At 46.9% G+C, this 16,306-nt stretch overlaps 1 pseudogene; it reads right to left on the minus strand.

The window, feature by feature from the left end:
* Positions 1-1,593: 1,593 nt before the first annotated feature.
* The window catches only part of LOC112403701 (phosphoglycerate kinase 1-like), a 21,979-nt pseudogene continuing 7,266 nt past the window's right edge, over positions 1,594-16,306 (minus strand).

Here is a 16,306-nt window from a genome sequence, read left to right on the forward strand (position 1 = left end):
AATGTTTCAGTATATTTTAGCTATGAATCGCCCAACACTTTATCAGGAAAGTAAATAGCACTGGGATTAAAAAACTTTAAGCCATCTGGATAAGCAGAACGTTCATTGTACAGGATCGTTTTGCTCACACAGCATTGCTTATACACCATGTACGATTCTGGGGTCTGCACATTGAGCCCTGGCTTCAGTTTCCTAGTGTCAAGGACACAGTCCCCCTTGCATGGCCCAGGTTCATCACCAGTGGGAAGAAGAACACTGTCTTGTTTTTCTTCTCTTCAATAACACCTAGACCCCCATCCCACAGGACGTGTAGAAGCTGTGTCTCAGCTCAAAGCAAAGGACAGTGATGTCTCCCACACACCTGCTGAAAACCCATCTGGATCAATGTGAGGGGAGGCCCTCCTCAACCTTCCCAAGGACTCCCTCCACCTCCCCTCCAACCCCGTGGTCAGTCCCTCATCCGTCTGCCTTCAGGGGGTCCCAACCTGGGCCAGTCCTGGAAGAAGGATTGCTTTTCACTGGGGGAACATCGAGAAGGCTAGCTGAGGCCCAGATGGCCCTGACCCAAGGGAACACACAGTACCCAGAGTCATCTTTCGATGACCTTTCCTCAGGGAGCAGGCGGGATGTGAAAAGTCCCCCAGTCCTTCCTCTTTGGCTCTACGATGTGTTAATGTTATTATTTCCAGATATTTTTCCTAATAATAGTTGTTTGATCTAATGTAAGAGTGAGTCTGTGTTCCCTGAACACACAGTAGACAAGGGGAAATAATCTAGCAAAGAGTAAGAAAACAGAATCGTTGGAATTAAGTACATTTTTTGCCTGGATGATTCTCATAGTTGATAATCCACCATGATGGCATACATATTGGAGAGGAACAAATAAAACTATCCTTATTTTCAGACGACATATGGCTTATGCAGAAAATCCCAAAGAATCTTTTTTAAAAAGCCCGAAACAAAAATGAAGCAAACAAACAAAACCCATCTAGCACTAATAGCTTAGCTAGGTCGCAGGATACAAGGTCAACATTCAAAATTCAATAGTATCTCTATATATTGTCAATGACCACGTGGAAGCCAAAATTAAAAACATAATACCGTTTATACCATCCCTGTAAATAAAATATATAGGCATAATTATAACGAAAGATGTACAGGACTTGTTTGCTGAAGACAACAAAACACTGATGAAAGAAATTAAGGCAGGTGTAAATAAATGGAAAAACATACCGCGTTCACAGCTTCGAAGACCCAACCCAGTAAAGATGTCAATTCTCCCTAAATTGATCTATAGGTTTAACACAATTTCTATCAAAACCCCAGCAAAATTTGTGTAGGTTTTGACACGATTATTATAAATATATGTGGAAAGGCAAAGGAATTAGAATAGCTGAAACAATTTTAGAAAAGAAGAATAAAGAGGAAGGAATCACTCTACCCAATTTTAAGATTTACTATGTAACTACAGTAATCAAGACAATGTGTATTATGGAGGAATAAATACCCAGACCAATAAAACAAAATAGATAAGCCAGAGATAAATCCACACCAGTACAGCCAACTGTTTTTTATTCCCCAATGAATATTTTTATTATTTGTTTAATAGATCACCAACTTCATCTCCCTCCCTACCAACAATTGGCATTTCATTTTGTTTCCATGCTGAGTGGTGAAACAATGACAAAGCTAACCAGAATAGGCTACTTCATAAAGAGAACTGAGCTAACACACCTCGCTTTCTTTTCACAGGCATAATATAAATATACGCACTCTAGAATGCACAATGGTTTAGTCTCTAAGAAATTCAAATGGGAACTTGAACAATGTAGGCAAATCCAGGGTGCGGTAAAGGTGAGCTGAGATGCCGTACAACTGTTTAAGGGTTCCTGGCGCTGTATCTCTTGGCCACTAGCCAAATCTTGACATGGGGGAAGATATTAGCTAATGCCAAGTGGAGATGCAGGAAGCACTAAGTTGACTTAGGGGCTATGCACAGGAACCAAAAGGCAGGAAAGTACTAAACATTGCCGAGAGCATCCACCACCCCAGGAAGGACTTCACCCTCCAGGAGCTCTAAGCTGGCCCCACCTCCGGTGCTCACGTGGCTGACTTTATCCTCCGTGTTCCATTTGGCACAGCAAGTAGCAGTGTCTCCCCCACCTATGATGGTGATGCAGCCCCTGGAAGTGGCTTTCACCACCTCATGCATGAGGGCTTTGGTTCCTCCGGCAAAAGCTTCCCATTCAAACACGCCCACAGGTCCATTCCACACGGCCTGCTTAGCCCGAGCAACAGCCTCAGCATACTTTTGGCTGCTCTCAGGACCGCAGTCCAAGCCCATCCAGCCAGCAGGTATGCCAGAGGGCACAGTGGCTCGGCCAGTCTTGGCATTCTCATCAAACTTATCAGCAGTGACAAAGTCAACAGGCAAGGTAATCTGCACACCATTCTTCTCAGCTTCAGATATCAGGTCTTTGATGATCTTGGATCCCTCTTCGTCAAACAGAGAAGTGCCCATCTCCATGTTGTTGAGCACATTAAGGAAGGTAAAGGCCATTCCACCACCAATAATCATCTCGCTGACTTTGTCCAGCATATTATTGATCAGCTGGATCTTGTCTGCAACTTTAGCTCCGCCCCACTTTAGATGGCCAGGAAGGGTCGCTCTGGGCTCTCCAAGGCCTGGGCAAAGCAGTCCAGCTCCTTCTTCATCAAAATACCTCCAGCCTTCTCTGGCAGATTCACTCCCACCATGGAGCTGTGGGCTCGGTGAGCAGTGCCAAAAGCATCATTGACATAGACATCCTCTAGCTTGGAAGGCCTCTACTTTGGCTGGCTCAGCTTTAACCTTGTTCCCAGAAGCATCTTTTCCCTTCCCGTCTTCCTCCACATGAAGGCAAAGGTTCAACAGCAGGATGACAGACCCAGCAGCTGTGTCAGCACAAGCTTTCTCCACTTCTGGGCCCACGCAGTCCTTCAAGAACAAAACATCCTTGCCCAGCAGAGATTTGAGTTCTACAGCAGCTGGTTGCCAGGAGTACTTGTCAGGCATGGGGACACCATCAGGCAGGCCCAGGTCAGCCAACTGATTTTTGGAAAAGGAGCAAAAGATACGCAATGAAGAAAGGATAGTTTTTTTAAAACAGAAAACGCTGGAACAATTCGATATTTATAGGCCAAAAAAAAGAACTTTGAAACAAACCTCACACCTTATACAAAATTAACTGAAAAATGACCATAGATTTAAATGTAAAATTATAAAACTTTTAGAATAAAACATAGAAAACCTTCAAACCTAGAGAAAAATGAAGAGTTCTTAAACGTGACACTACAAGCACAGTCCATAAAAGAAAAAATTAAGTGGTACTTCATCAAAATTAAAATCCTTTTTTCTGTGAAAGACCCTGTAAAGAGGATGAAAAGACATGCTATAGACAAGTAGAAAATATTTGCAAACCGCACACGTGGCCAAGGGCTCATGTCTAGAACACCAAGAACTTTCAAAACTCAACACTAGCCAGGGGTTGGGGGGGCGGGGGCTGGTGACTATAAACGTGTAGCACCAGGGATATCTTTGTGGTGACAGAACTCTTCTGTATCTTGACTGTGATGGTTGTTATGTGAATTTACACATGTGAAATGATTTTGTAGACTCATATGTAAAACAAAGGAAATCTGAACAAGATCTGTGCCTTTTACTAATGTCAGTTTCCTGGCTGTGGTGTTGTCCTGTAGTTATGTAAGTATTACCACTGGGGGAAATTGGGTGACGGTACACACAACCTCTCTGTACTATTTTTTGCAACGTTCTTCGAGTCTGTAATTATTTTCAAATAAAAAGTCTTTAAAAATGGTTGCCTGGATGGTCCTGACTGGTTGATAATCCTCAGGATAACTGACTTTCCTCTCCCACTGTAGACAGCAGATCTTCACAGGGACGGACTGAGGCTTCTATCTCTTTGTGACTTCCAATACGCTGACCACAGATGCGTTCAGTATGTTTCTAAATGACGGCTGTCCTTGACCTCCTTTGGTTCCCTCCTCCTACTGGGATGTCTGCCCCCATGCCTTTACTTACAACTGCCTGAGGTTTCCATCAGCCACGCCCTGATGAGCCCCACTTGTTCCAGATTCTTCAGATCCCGCCAGTGACAGCGGGCTAGTCCAAATGAATATTCCATTCTGTACTATTCTACACCTTCCAAGGGAGGGAAGTTCTTTGAGGTGGGACCTCCTTCTGTCATGTGCACCCCTATATCTCCATCCCCTAGAATGGTGCCCAGAATAGCAGGGACTCAGAAAATATTTATGGACTGAGGAACTGACTCTCCATTAAACAAATACAAAAATGAAAAGAGCAGAAACAATCTTGCATGCCAAATTAAGGAGCAGGTCTACAGGTCTCTCCCCAGGAAGGAGGCAGCAACCTCCTTTACAGGCATGTGTCTTATTCAAGGCCACCTAACACACATTCAAGGGCCACCTTGTCTGCAGCAATTGCTCCCTCAGGATTCCTACAAATACTGCAAAGAAGGGGCACTGTGCAGTGCCCTCTGCTGAATTCTGTTCAAAAGCATCTACTGAACCATACTGCCTGCAACGGGGATTCAGAGGTGAGCAAAGCCTGCTTCCTGCCCTGAAGAAGTTCCTGGTACAGTTGGGCGAGACAGACAGGCAAACAGATCATTCCAATAGGTGAGCCCAGGGTGCTAGGACAGTGCGCAGTGTGGAATCCCAATCTAGCCCAGGGGTGACAGGGAAGGTTCCCCAAGGCGTAAGACAGATGGGGATATGGGCAGATAATCACCCCTGAGAGCACAGTCTCTGTCAGGCTCTGGGCTAAACACCTCGGTGAGCCCTCTACTACACCAAAAGGAAAGTTTATTCTTTCTACTCACCTGAATCTGGAGAACAAGTAGCATTAGGCAGCTAAGAGGAAGGGAAAGGGTGCTTCCAGGCCAAGACAGCATCACGAGAAAAGGCAGGGAGGTGTGCTCCAGCATCCGGTGGGGCCCACCAGCACAAATCGCTTGTATCACTGGTGACAACTTGACTGTGATTAAGGAGGGAAAGGAACCAGAAGTAGTTGACGGGAGCCAGACCCTGGAAAGCTTCGTTTGCTGCTCCCACGAATGCCAATGGCCTTCAGACTGGGCTCTGTGGAAGCCTGGCAATCACGGGGCTAGGCCACGGTTGCTGCAAATGTTTGGTTCAAATTTCATTCAAATGTTTTTAGGAGAATGTTGTAGCAGATGCTGTTGGTGCCCTGCCCATACCTTGTGCTCCTTACCATTTCAGGGCACACCTGCACACTCTAAAGGGCCAGCTCTTGCATTTCTTTGACTGAGAGTCTTCTCTGACCACCAGGGTCCACTGTGCCCAGCCGCATGGCTGGTTGCCCACACCGCACAGCCCTCAAACAATGCAGTTGGTTATAAATTACCAGCTTCATTTCCCCACAGGAGAAATAATACTGGGCCACGTGCCCTGTGCTGGTTCCCAGAGTTCCCTGGTGGCATTACGCTCTGTTTGTTCATGGTGGAATTTACTCGATGATCTTCCCTTTATTGGCTGCCTTCCGTCCCCATTCTCATACCCCCAGCCCCTGCAGGAGTCTCCTGGGAGCTCTTCCCAGATACATAGCTTCATTTAAATCCTTGTGTCAAGGTCTGTTTCTAGGGTAGCCCAAATTAAGACACACTCCCACACACACACAGAATGTCTCTGGTAGGATTAAAAGAAACTGGTAACAGTGAAGAAAAATACTGGGGAGAACAATACTCGTTGAGGATGAGGTGGAGGGAGATTTATTTGTCACTAAATATCCTTCTTTTACCTTTTGGCTTTTGGACTCTGTCCATGGATTTTTCTTTTTTTAAAAAAAAGCTACCCAAAATATGTACTTTAAATCATTAAAAAATCAACTGTAATTTTATATCAACATAGTCACGAGTGCTTTATGTCAAATGCTAACATATCAGAGACCACAAATGCACTAATTCATGTCGCTGGGCAAATGCTCTTTGATACCATAAGAACTGATCATTTCCTCTGATTTGGTTCATGATTTTGAATATTTAATAAAGGTGTCACTTATTAGAAAGACTGTAGCTCTTTATGGGTGATTTCTCAAAATCCAGGTCTGTATGCCCTCTTGCATCAATTTGTACAGATACATGACCATGGTAAACTGAACAACCAAATGCAGGCTGACAAAACCTAGGTGATCACATTCACTCCCTACTGCATAATGGTTAGCTGTGCAGTCAGGATAATACTGCATGAGCACCTATCTTAAATTTGAGCTACTTCTGATGTGAATTTTGCATTTAACATAAGCAATGAAAGCAGTTAGATATTGTTAATGATTCAATATTCGACTCAACATTTTCTCCTACGCTGCATTCAAGATCTTGGATTTGTTTAATTAAGAGCATCCTGAGATGGCAAGGCAAGATGTGTAAAAATAAAACATAAAAATGTTGCTAGTTTTATTACTTATATCTTGAGCCAAACTTTCTCAACACTGGGCAACAGAAACAAATACAGGAATAAATTGAATGCTGAGGCTGATCTAAAACTGCAAGTACACCATAATCAAAAAGTCTACAAATAATAAATGCTGGAGAGGGTGTGGAGAGAAGGGAACCCTCCTACACCGTTGGTGGGGATGTAAAGTGGTGCAGCCACTATGGAGACCAGTGTGGAGGTTCCTTAAAAAACTAGAAATACAGTTGCCATATGATCTAGCAATCCTACTCCTGGGCATATATCCAGAAAAGATGAAAACTCTGACTTGAAAAGATACATGCACCTCATTGTTCATTGCAGCACTTTTTATAATAGCCAAGACATGGAAGCAACCTAAATGTCCATTGACAGACGAATGGATAAAGAAGATGTGGTACATGTATACAATGGAATATTACTCAGTCATAAAAAAGAATGAAATAATGCCACTTGCAGCAACATGGATGGACCTGGAGATTATCATACTAAATGAAGTAAGTCAGACAGAGAAAGACAAAGTATATGATATCACTTGTAGATGGAATCTAAGAAAATGATACAAATGAACTTATTTACAAAACAGAAATAGACTCACAGACACTGAAAACAAACTTATGGTTACCAAAGGGGAAAAGGGTGGGGGAGGGATAAATTAGGAGTTTGGGATTAACAGATACACACTACTATAGATAAAACAAGGACCTACCGTATAGCATAGGGAACTATATTCAATACCTTGCAATAACCTATAATGGAAAAGAATCTGAAAAAGACTATATCTATATCTATCTATCTATCTATCTATCTATCTATCTATCTATATATGAATCACTTTGCTGTACACCTGAAACTAAACTAACATTGTAAATCACCTATACTAAAATAATTAATGAGTTAAAAAATAAAAACTGCAAGTGCATCCATGACCATAAATGTCAAATGTTTATGCTTTTGAAAATAGCCTCATTATTCAGAGTGGCTGGCTTTAGAGCAAGCAAATGTTAAAAACATTTGCCTGTAAAGTACATGTCTACCAATAAAATAACTTCCCATCTTTCTTCTACTGGTGTTCAATGCAATACTTTACTTGAAAGACAAGTTACATTTCCGGATGTTTGGACCTCTGATGTGGATAACAGCGACCAGTGGAGGCTCCTGGCTGGACCAGGGCTGTGGTCAGATGCGTGTGTTTCAGGCAGGCCACCCCAAAGGGAGAGGGGGTTTCAGGGAGTGAGCCTGCAGTCCTCCGCATCCTGGAAAAGCACCTGGGAGGTAGCGGGAAGTCAGGCTGGAGACTGATTTGGCACTGAAAGCTTGACAGAGGGTGGTGATGTCTCTGGTGTGGGTGCGACAGTCCAGGGAAAACGTATTGAATAAGAAGAGAAATAGTCAAGTGTAAGGCCTGAGAAGCAATGCCATGGCGCCATCGACCCGTCTCCCCACAGGCATAAGCACTGACTTCACAGCCAGACCAAAATCACCTCCAGGAGTAGGATTTTGGATTCAACCTCCTTGAATAAGGACGCCCTAAAATAAAACTGCATATATAGCAGCTGTGCTATAAATGCTTCTTGGTTGATTTATTGCAAAAGACAAAGGATTATATTACAACAAGAGTCCCATTCAAGGGCTTCCCTGGTGGCGCAGTGGTTGAGAGTCCGCCTGCCGATGCAGGGGAACAAATTAATCAAAATTTCCATATCATATCCAAAATTGCTTAAATGTCTCTATCTAGACAAAGATAGCAATTGGCACTTTAAAGAAAAATTATTATGTTTTTTAATTGGGAAGGGTCTACATACACCAGCTACTTTTAAATGGGATCTTTTCTCATCAATGAATGAAAGAGAGAGAAAGAAGAGAGGGAGGGAGGGAGGGAGGAAGGAAGGAAGGAGGGAAGGAAGGAAGGAAGGAAGGAGGGAAGGGAGGGAGGGAGGGCATAGTTCGTATTTAACCAGGCCCCGCAGAAGCCACATCACACAGAGGAACGTAATGACTACTCCCCCAAACATCTTGGTTTCTTTCCCCACTGATAATAGTTCATAACTGGTCTCTGAATAATTCCTTTCTTCATTCTCCCTGCCTGCTCCACTCCTGTCCCCAGCCCCTTCCTGGTTTCCAAAGCAGAGCCTGGGCCTCCCTGGGTGGCGCTCACCAGCCAGCTTAAGAGAGTCCCCCAGCTCATCTTCCGGGACCCAGCCCCGTGCAGCTACTCCCTGAAGGGTCACAGTGCGGGGCCTGGAGGAGGACCCCAGCCTCCTTTCATGTCGAGTGTGTGCTTGCCCTCCTGGTTTCTTTTCCTGGATGGGGACAGAACCACAAAATCAGAGAAATGTCCTCTGCAGAGACGTGATTCCTGTCCTTCCCCTCCTAGGGGGGCTTCCCTGCCACCCTCACTGTCACGGTCATCCCTGCTGGCTGGACTCTGACCCACGTGGCCAGGCTGGGGACACGGAGGTCCCTCAGGTCCTCTCTCTGTCCCCATTGCTATCTGTGCAAACACTGGTTAAGATGGATGTCACGGGAAGCTTGGACCAGGAGAGAAGTCACAGAAGGGCAGTGCTGTAGGGGAGGGAGAGAGGGAGGAGGGTGCTGCCTTGGGGTGAGTGGGGCCCTCCGGAGCCATCCCAAGCACAGGCCTTGGGTCCACAGCTCCACCATCGGGAAGTTAAGGAACCTAAGCTTCAGGGGCCCTCTCTTTCATTTCCAAAACCCTGTGCTTAATTCCATATTTGTAATTTCATATTTTTCCTTAAAGAAGGCATTCCCACATTATGAAGACTTCAAGGACTCCCAAACCAGAGCCAGCCCTTGCCACCAGCTGATTCTGAACCACTTTTTTCCTGCTGCCACCTGCCAGGATTGCTCTCCACACCTGGCCACTGCTAGTTTCCCAAATCACTACTTCCCCCACTCACTGGGTTCTAGGCACTGGTCTCCTGATTGCTTGAACACACCAGGCAGTGGCCAAGGCATCAGGGCCTTTGCACTGGCTGTTCCCCCTTCGTGGAATGTTTCCCAGCTCCCCTCCCAGGTGCTCACCTCCTTGGTGTTGACTCAGGTGGTACATTCTCTGTGGACCTCCCCGTGGAACCTGCTGCTCCCTTCCCCCTGCACTCACCCTCACCCTCTTTACCATGCTAATTTTCCACGTCATTTGTCATCTGTTTACACACTTCAGAATCTAGTTATTTACTTTTTCTGTCCCCCCTACCCTCCCCACACTAGAACGGAAGTTCCATGAAGGAAGGGAAATTCAGTATTGGTTTTGTTCGTTGGTGAGTTCCTAGCACCTAGGACACAGTGCATAGCAGTCACTTGGTTATTATTTGTCTTATAAATGCATTAAGTTGCAGAGCCTGAGGCAAGGACCCTGCCTGCTGTAGTTGGGGGCTGGCTCTGGTCAAATGAGAGAAGGTTGTTTCTCAGAGGTGACTTGGCTTTATGGCCTGTCTGCTGCAGGAGGCATCGTCTGGCCCTGGACAATGCTGCCACCTAAGAATGAGTGTTCCCCAGAAACGGTGAGGCTAGGATGGGGAGGGGCTGGAACGTGTGTGTCTCATCGGGGCTGGGAACCAGGGGACATCCAGGAGTGTGTCCACTCCTACAAAAGTACAGCCAGTTACCAATATAGCAAAGTGCAAAGATGTTTATTCAGAGCTGGCGCTAATTTCCTGCCTTCGCACATCTGGCAGACACCTGCTGGCCTGACTGCAGGGGGTGCAGTGGTGGAGCTCCCAGGAATGAGGGCCTTGTGTCATTTTAACCCCCGCCCCAAGGACACGTCACTGAGTGGTATTTGATCCTGGCGCCGGGAAAAGGGTGTGTGTCTATGAGGTACAGGGAGTGGGTGACACCAAGATGTCCACAGAGCCCGTGATCCCCAGTCAGCTAGTCAGGACACCCTCCCCCTTGTCATGCAGACCATGCTGATGACACGATCTGGGCTGTATATAGCAGTTTAGGGTTGCCAAAGCTTTTGTCATAGCCTCTTTCATTTCGTGGTCATCCAAACCTGGAAGAAAGACAGACCAGGAAACACCATCTTGTTTTCCACAGGAAGAACGTGCAGCTGAGTCGTTAAGGTGTGCAGGGGTCACAGAGCCAGCACACGTCAAGATCAGACAGGCTGCACCCTGTCCTGTGTGCTCAGCGACAGGGGCCTCTGACACTCTGGGTTTAACACTGGTGGCAACTATTTCCCAAAATCTCCAAGCCACCTGAGTGCAGAGACTTATCCCTGAGGCTGCATGAGGGGTGAGTCACTCCACAGGCAGAAGAGCGACACTGGCCTCTCAGCACCCAGAGCACACCCGCCAGCTATTCTCTAATCTCTAATGGGCCACAGTGATTACCAAAAAAGAACAAAAACAAAACCACTGCTTCTTTTTTAAAAATGGTCATCAACTGAGAGTCAGTAAAAATTGAAGAGGCAATCATGGGGTGGGGGGCGTAATTTCATGATCAGGAGGAGCGTGGCTGTGATGGCAGGAGCACTGGCAGCTGTTTTCTCTTCTGCACTTGCCAGGGGTCAGACCTGGCGCTACGTGCTTGACACGTATCTCATTTACGCCTCCCAACTGCTCCACGACTGGGTAATATTGTTATTACCATTTAACAGATAGGGACACTGAGGCCTATCTGTTAAATGGTAAGAGGTGCATTCCGTGCTTAAAGCCTTACAAGTATTAAGTGGTGGAGCCCAGACTCAAATTTTGAGTCTGTGGCAAAGCCTGTGTTCTCAAAGTCTACATCGTATGCATTGTATGGGCCCTCCGTGCAAAAGTCTTCTAGCAGCTGCATGGGCTCCCACACTTCTGAAGTCACCCACAGATGAGGGCGGTCTCAGACTGCATCCTGTCTCTTCTCTCAATTCATTCTGTCTGTCTGTCTCTGTCTCTATGTCTCACTCTGTCTCTGTCTGTCTCTGTCTTTCTCCTCCCCTCCCCTCTCCCCACTCTTCCCCCTCTTATCTCAGGGCCTTCTCTTACCTTCTCTTTCTTGGGCTGACTGGGAAAAATCAAAATTCTCTCTCCTGATCATGCAGAATAATCCATTCATTCAACAGATGGCTTGGGGTGACTGTTTTGTGCCAGGCCCTGTTCTAGACACTGGGCACATGGCAGTGAACAAAACTGATGTGAATCCCTGACTTAATGACGTGATCGTGCTTGTGGAGAGATGGACAGAAAACACATATGTGAGGGCAAGTCAGGCAGGTGCTGCTGAGGGGGAAATAAGGCAAGGGGAGGTGGAAGGTCGGGATGGGGCCATACTTTGAGATGCAGGGACGAGGGGAGGCCTCCCTGAAGACAGGGCATCTGGGCCAAGGTCAGAGTCCAGTGAGGGGGGAGTCATGTGACTGACAAACATCCCCAGTGACGGGAATGAGCTTGGCATTGTCACCAGATTTAGCAAAAAAAGAAAAGAGAAAGAAAGCAAAGGTTGGACACTCTGTTAAATTTGAATTTCAGATAAGCAAGAAGTAACTTAACTTGGGACATACTTATACTAAAAAATCATTTGTTGTTTATCTGAGACTGAAATGTCACTGGGAAACCTGTATTTTATCTGGCAACCCTAGCCTTGGATGTTTAAGGAGCAGCAAGAGACCAGTGTGGCCAGAGTGGAGGCAGCAAGGCGAGGATGGAGGAAGGTGACGGAGGGGGAAACTGGCAGAGGGGAGCGTGGTTGAAATTTCATACCCAGAGAAGCCATCTAGATATGCTTCCAGATTTTCCAGTGCAATTTTCTCCCGGCAGTTCATGAGAAAAACGTGTGCTAAGAGCTGTGAAAGAGGAGATGGGAGAGAACGCGTCGCAGGGGGAATTAATCTAGCCTGGGTCATAAAGACGCTTATGTCTGCAGCACCTGTTCTCCAAAGAAGGTGAAACCCTGGGAAACCCCCAGCATCAACGTGATGTTGGTCTTTTACCCAGCACAGAAGCTGGATCCCGAGCAGACTAACTGAAGGGGACGGCATAGGGTGTGAGCCGGGAGCCCAGAGGTGAAGTCGTAGAAGGTCTGGGGCCTCCACCCCTCCCCTCATGATGGGTGGGGAGGTGGAATTGCAGGTCAGCCAGGCCTCCTGGGCCCCTGGTGGCTGTGAGCAGCCAGGAGTCGAGCACTTGCCGTGGGCGGGAGCAGCTGATTTGGGTATCTGAGCTGGGAGGAAACCTTTGGGATTGAGCTGAGCCGTAAGTATTAAGGCTGAAAAACAGAAAACACCCTTTGAGGTTAACATGTAAATAACCCAAGGGGCCTCATCCTGGCTGACTCCGGGATGTAGAGAGCAGCCAGATAGATCAGAGTAGATATTTCAGGGAAATTCCACTGTAAACCCAAATACCTACTTCACAGATAACCTTGAGAATTAAATGAGGTGATGGATGTAAAGCACCGGGCTTGGTACCTATGACATTAAATATTCGATGTCCCTTCTCCTTTCTAACAAAAGGAGTTACCTCCCTTCCCAAGTCCTGGGACCTGCGTGGACCTTGAGGGCCTCACAAAAATAAAAAACAATGAAACTAATGTTGGATCCCGGGCAGCCTTGAAGCTCAGCACCACATCTGGATCTCTTCCCTTTCCTGTAAACAATCCTCATGTGACCCCATGAGATTAAAGAGCATGGCATATAGCAGCTGCCTAATACATTTTGCTCAGTGAATAGCATGGAAATAAATGGCCTCCTTCTTAAGGTTCTCCTGTAGTTGGATTTCTCACATTCAAACCATCAGAAGAGGAAGCAGAGCCGCCTGAGTGGGGCTATTAGAGAATTAAGAGCAAGCTGTCCCCTCCCTTCCCAGTTCAGGGACATTGCTTCATTGCCCTGGTGAAAAACAGGCCAGGGAAGACACGGGGGCGGCACCACAGTTGCCTTATAAGGACATTCACCAAGCCTGCCAGGTGTGTCATCCCGAAGTCCAAGGGGAGGCCGATGACAGCCCCGGTGAGCCAAGGCTGGGTGAGTGAAGCAGCCTCAGAAAGCCACACGGGTGGCAAGTGAGAGTTTTCTCACTTCCCTCCCCCCTTACATGTTTCCATATGTTTTAAATTATTATCTCATTTACCTTGGCAATTGAGGAAAGCATTTCCGAGTTAAAAAAAAAAAAAGTTCTCATAAGCTATCACTTCAGTCGTGAAGGAAAGTCTCTCTCTACTTTTCTGGGAGGCGTGGGGAACAGGGGGGTGGCAATGAAATAAAGAAAATGAAGGTCTGGGGAGAGATCCCCTTGAGAATTAACACACAGCAGCACCTCCAAGACAAGACAATATCCACAGTGACAGAGAGCCTCACCACAAGGGCGGCCACAGGGAGACCCAAGCTCCTCCTGTGGTCTCCCAGCAAAGACCAGCCAGCGATGGGTGGTCTCGGAGAAAAGTGGGGCTTTTGAAATATACTAAGGGGAACGAAGGAGCAGTAGGCCTGACCAGAGGTGGCATACAATCGTAGTTAAGAGATTGGATTTTGAAATCATACAGATCTTGACTTTGCCACTTCAGCTGGGTGAACTTGAGCAAGTTCATTAATCTTTCTAAGTCTTACTTGCCCCTTGTGAAGTATCTGTTCCTTTAACAAACATCTACAAAGCATTCCAATGCTTTACATTAACTCCTCGAATTTTCATAAACAGCCTGTGAAGTAGACCCTATTATTATCCCCATTTTACTGATGAGGAAAGTAACCTGCCCAAGGTCACACAGCCAGTCATTGGCAGAACCAGAATTTGACCCCAGATAGTTGGGCTCCTGGGCCTGTGCCCTACAGCCCTAAGCTCTGCTGCTGAGAGTTTATCGAGCACCTGGGGTCGGGGAGCGGGGAGTTCTAGAGGATTCAGTGGACCTGGTAATGTAAGAGCTCTCACCACAGTGCCCTGCGCATGGGAGATGCCCAGTGAATGTGACCTATTATTACCCCCCACCCCGTTAATCTCCCCGTTAAGTAGTGGGAGATTACCCAGAGCAGACTCTGAGAGGAAGATTCTAAGGGCAGTGGTTTAGTAAGACCGGCCCTGGAAGAAACTGATAGGAGAGTGAGGGAAACAGGCCATGGAAAGGGAAGGACCCAAGGCTGTGAGATTTCAGGCAGAGTCTCACAAGGGAGAGACTTGTGAGTTTGTCCCCATCGAGGCAAGGAGCTGGACCTCATGCTCACAAACTCTGTCAGCCCTTGGCTAAGGGGGGCCCTGAGGAAATGGAAACTCCCAGGCACCTCTGGGCTCTGCACCTGTGGGCAAAGCAGTGTAGTTACCAGGTGGCAGTCTTCCAAAGAGAGTGGCTGGTGTGGGACCATTAGAAGAAAAGCAGCCCCCCACCCACCACTGCAGTTGGTCCCTAGGTTGGAACTGATATTCATCATCTCCTTCCTCCACCATTCTTTCTAGATTCCCCCCACTCTCCACCAGCACTTCTACTGGTCTAGGTGGCTTGTTTGCTGAAATGGACAGACTTTTATCCCTGAAGAGTCTGAACCCTTGGTTACCATGCTCTTATCAGTTTGTAGTTGCAATAATTGCCCATCTACAGCTAAAACTGGGCACCAAGATATGGTCCCAATAAATCCTCTAATTTCCAAACCTATTCCTTCCTGTCCCCACGATGCAGCAGCAAGCCTACCTCCTCATGACAATCAGGGCCATCTGCTCTGCCATGATGGGTATATGCGTTGTTCTCATTTCTGTAACCATGGTGATTCCATTTCACGGGCCCACTGTGCTGGCACTGGGAAGGCTGAGAGCAGGTCACGTCATCCTGTCCAGCTGATTGTCGAGTCCCTGATTCTGTAGTAGATTCTCTCTGGTGGGCATTCATAGATGATGTAACAACCCCTACACTTTGGGCCCCCTCTGTACGCTCTTCTCCCATATCACCTCATCTCCAATCTTCCAGTATTGCTCCATCCAAACCCCTGACCCACCAGCCGAACCACTTGCCACAGCTCAGGACTCACAGCATAGTCTTAGCTAAAGCCATTGCTCTCTCTTCACAAACTGGAAGACTAAAACAGTGCCTGCAGCTCTGCCCATGGGGGAGGATTTTCTCCTGCCCTCCTATTCTTTTCAGAGTCCCCTGAGTGGAGCTGTAATGCAGAACAGCCTGTTTTCAGCTCACACCAACAGACCCAGTCAACCCCTCCATGAGTTAGGCCTGGATTTTCTTTTCTTCCTTTGCCAACTGGTCATAGGAAACCCCTGGCCATTGGCATGAGCTTAGAGAGAGGCATCAATGCAACATAAGCAGGTGATACGTGAGACTGTTCAACGTGGTCAGTTAGTGTTCTCATGCCCTCTGGACCTGCCCAGGCCCACTCCTAGCTGCACCATGATCACTTTAAGATGAATTATGCTGGGCTTCTCCAGCCTTATGACTTGGTGGGAATGACAGCCCTCAGTCCATGATAGGTAGCTCTGGATGCACATGTATTTGATGACTTCTGGCAAGATGCTCAGTCTCTTCCCAGGTTCAGTAGCCTGCCAAGAGCTTCCATTCAAAAAGTGCATAATTTCGTGCAACAGATAGCATGTCCTTGCTCCATAGCCTAGAGATCTGCACTGCAACTCCCCCAATGCAACTTGTCAGAGACACCACAATGTGCTCTCATTTATCACAAGATTCCTCCAGCACTATGGGATTTTCCAGTTCACATTACCCAAGTGGCAGGACAGCTTATACTACAGCCTGGACCTGCTGCAGAGCCCCCTCTTGCTCTGAGACCCAATCAAAATTGCCAGGGCTTCCCTGGTGGCGCAGTGGTTGAGAGTTCACCTGCCGATGCCGGGGACACGGGTTC

This window comes from Neophocaena asiaeorientalis, unplaced genomic scaffold, assembly GCF_003031525.2.
Source record: "Neophocaena asiaeorientalis asiaeorientalis breed wild unplaced genomic scaffold, Neophocaena_asiaeorientalis_V1.1 scaffold147, whole genome shotgun sequence".
NCBI lineage: Eukaryota > Metazoa > Chordata > Mammalia > Artiodactyla > Phocoenidae > Neophocaena > Neophocaena asiaeorientalis.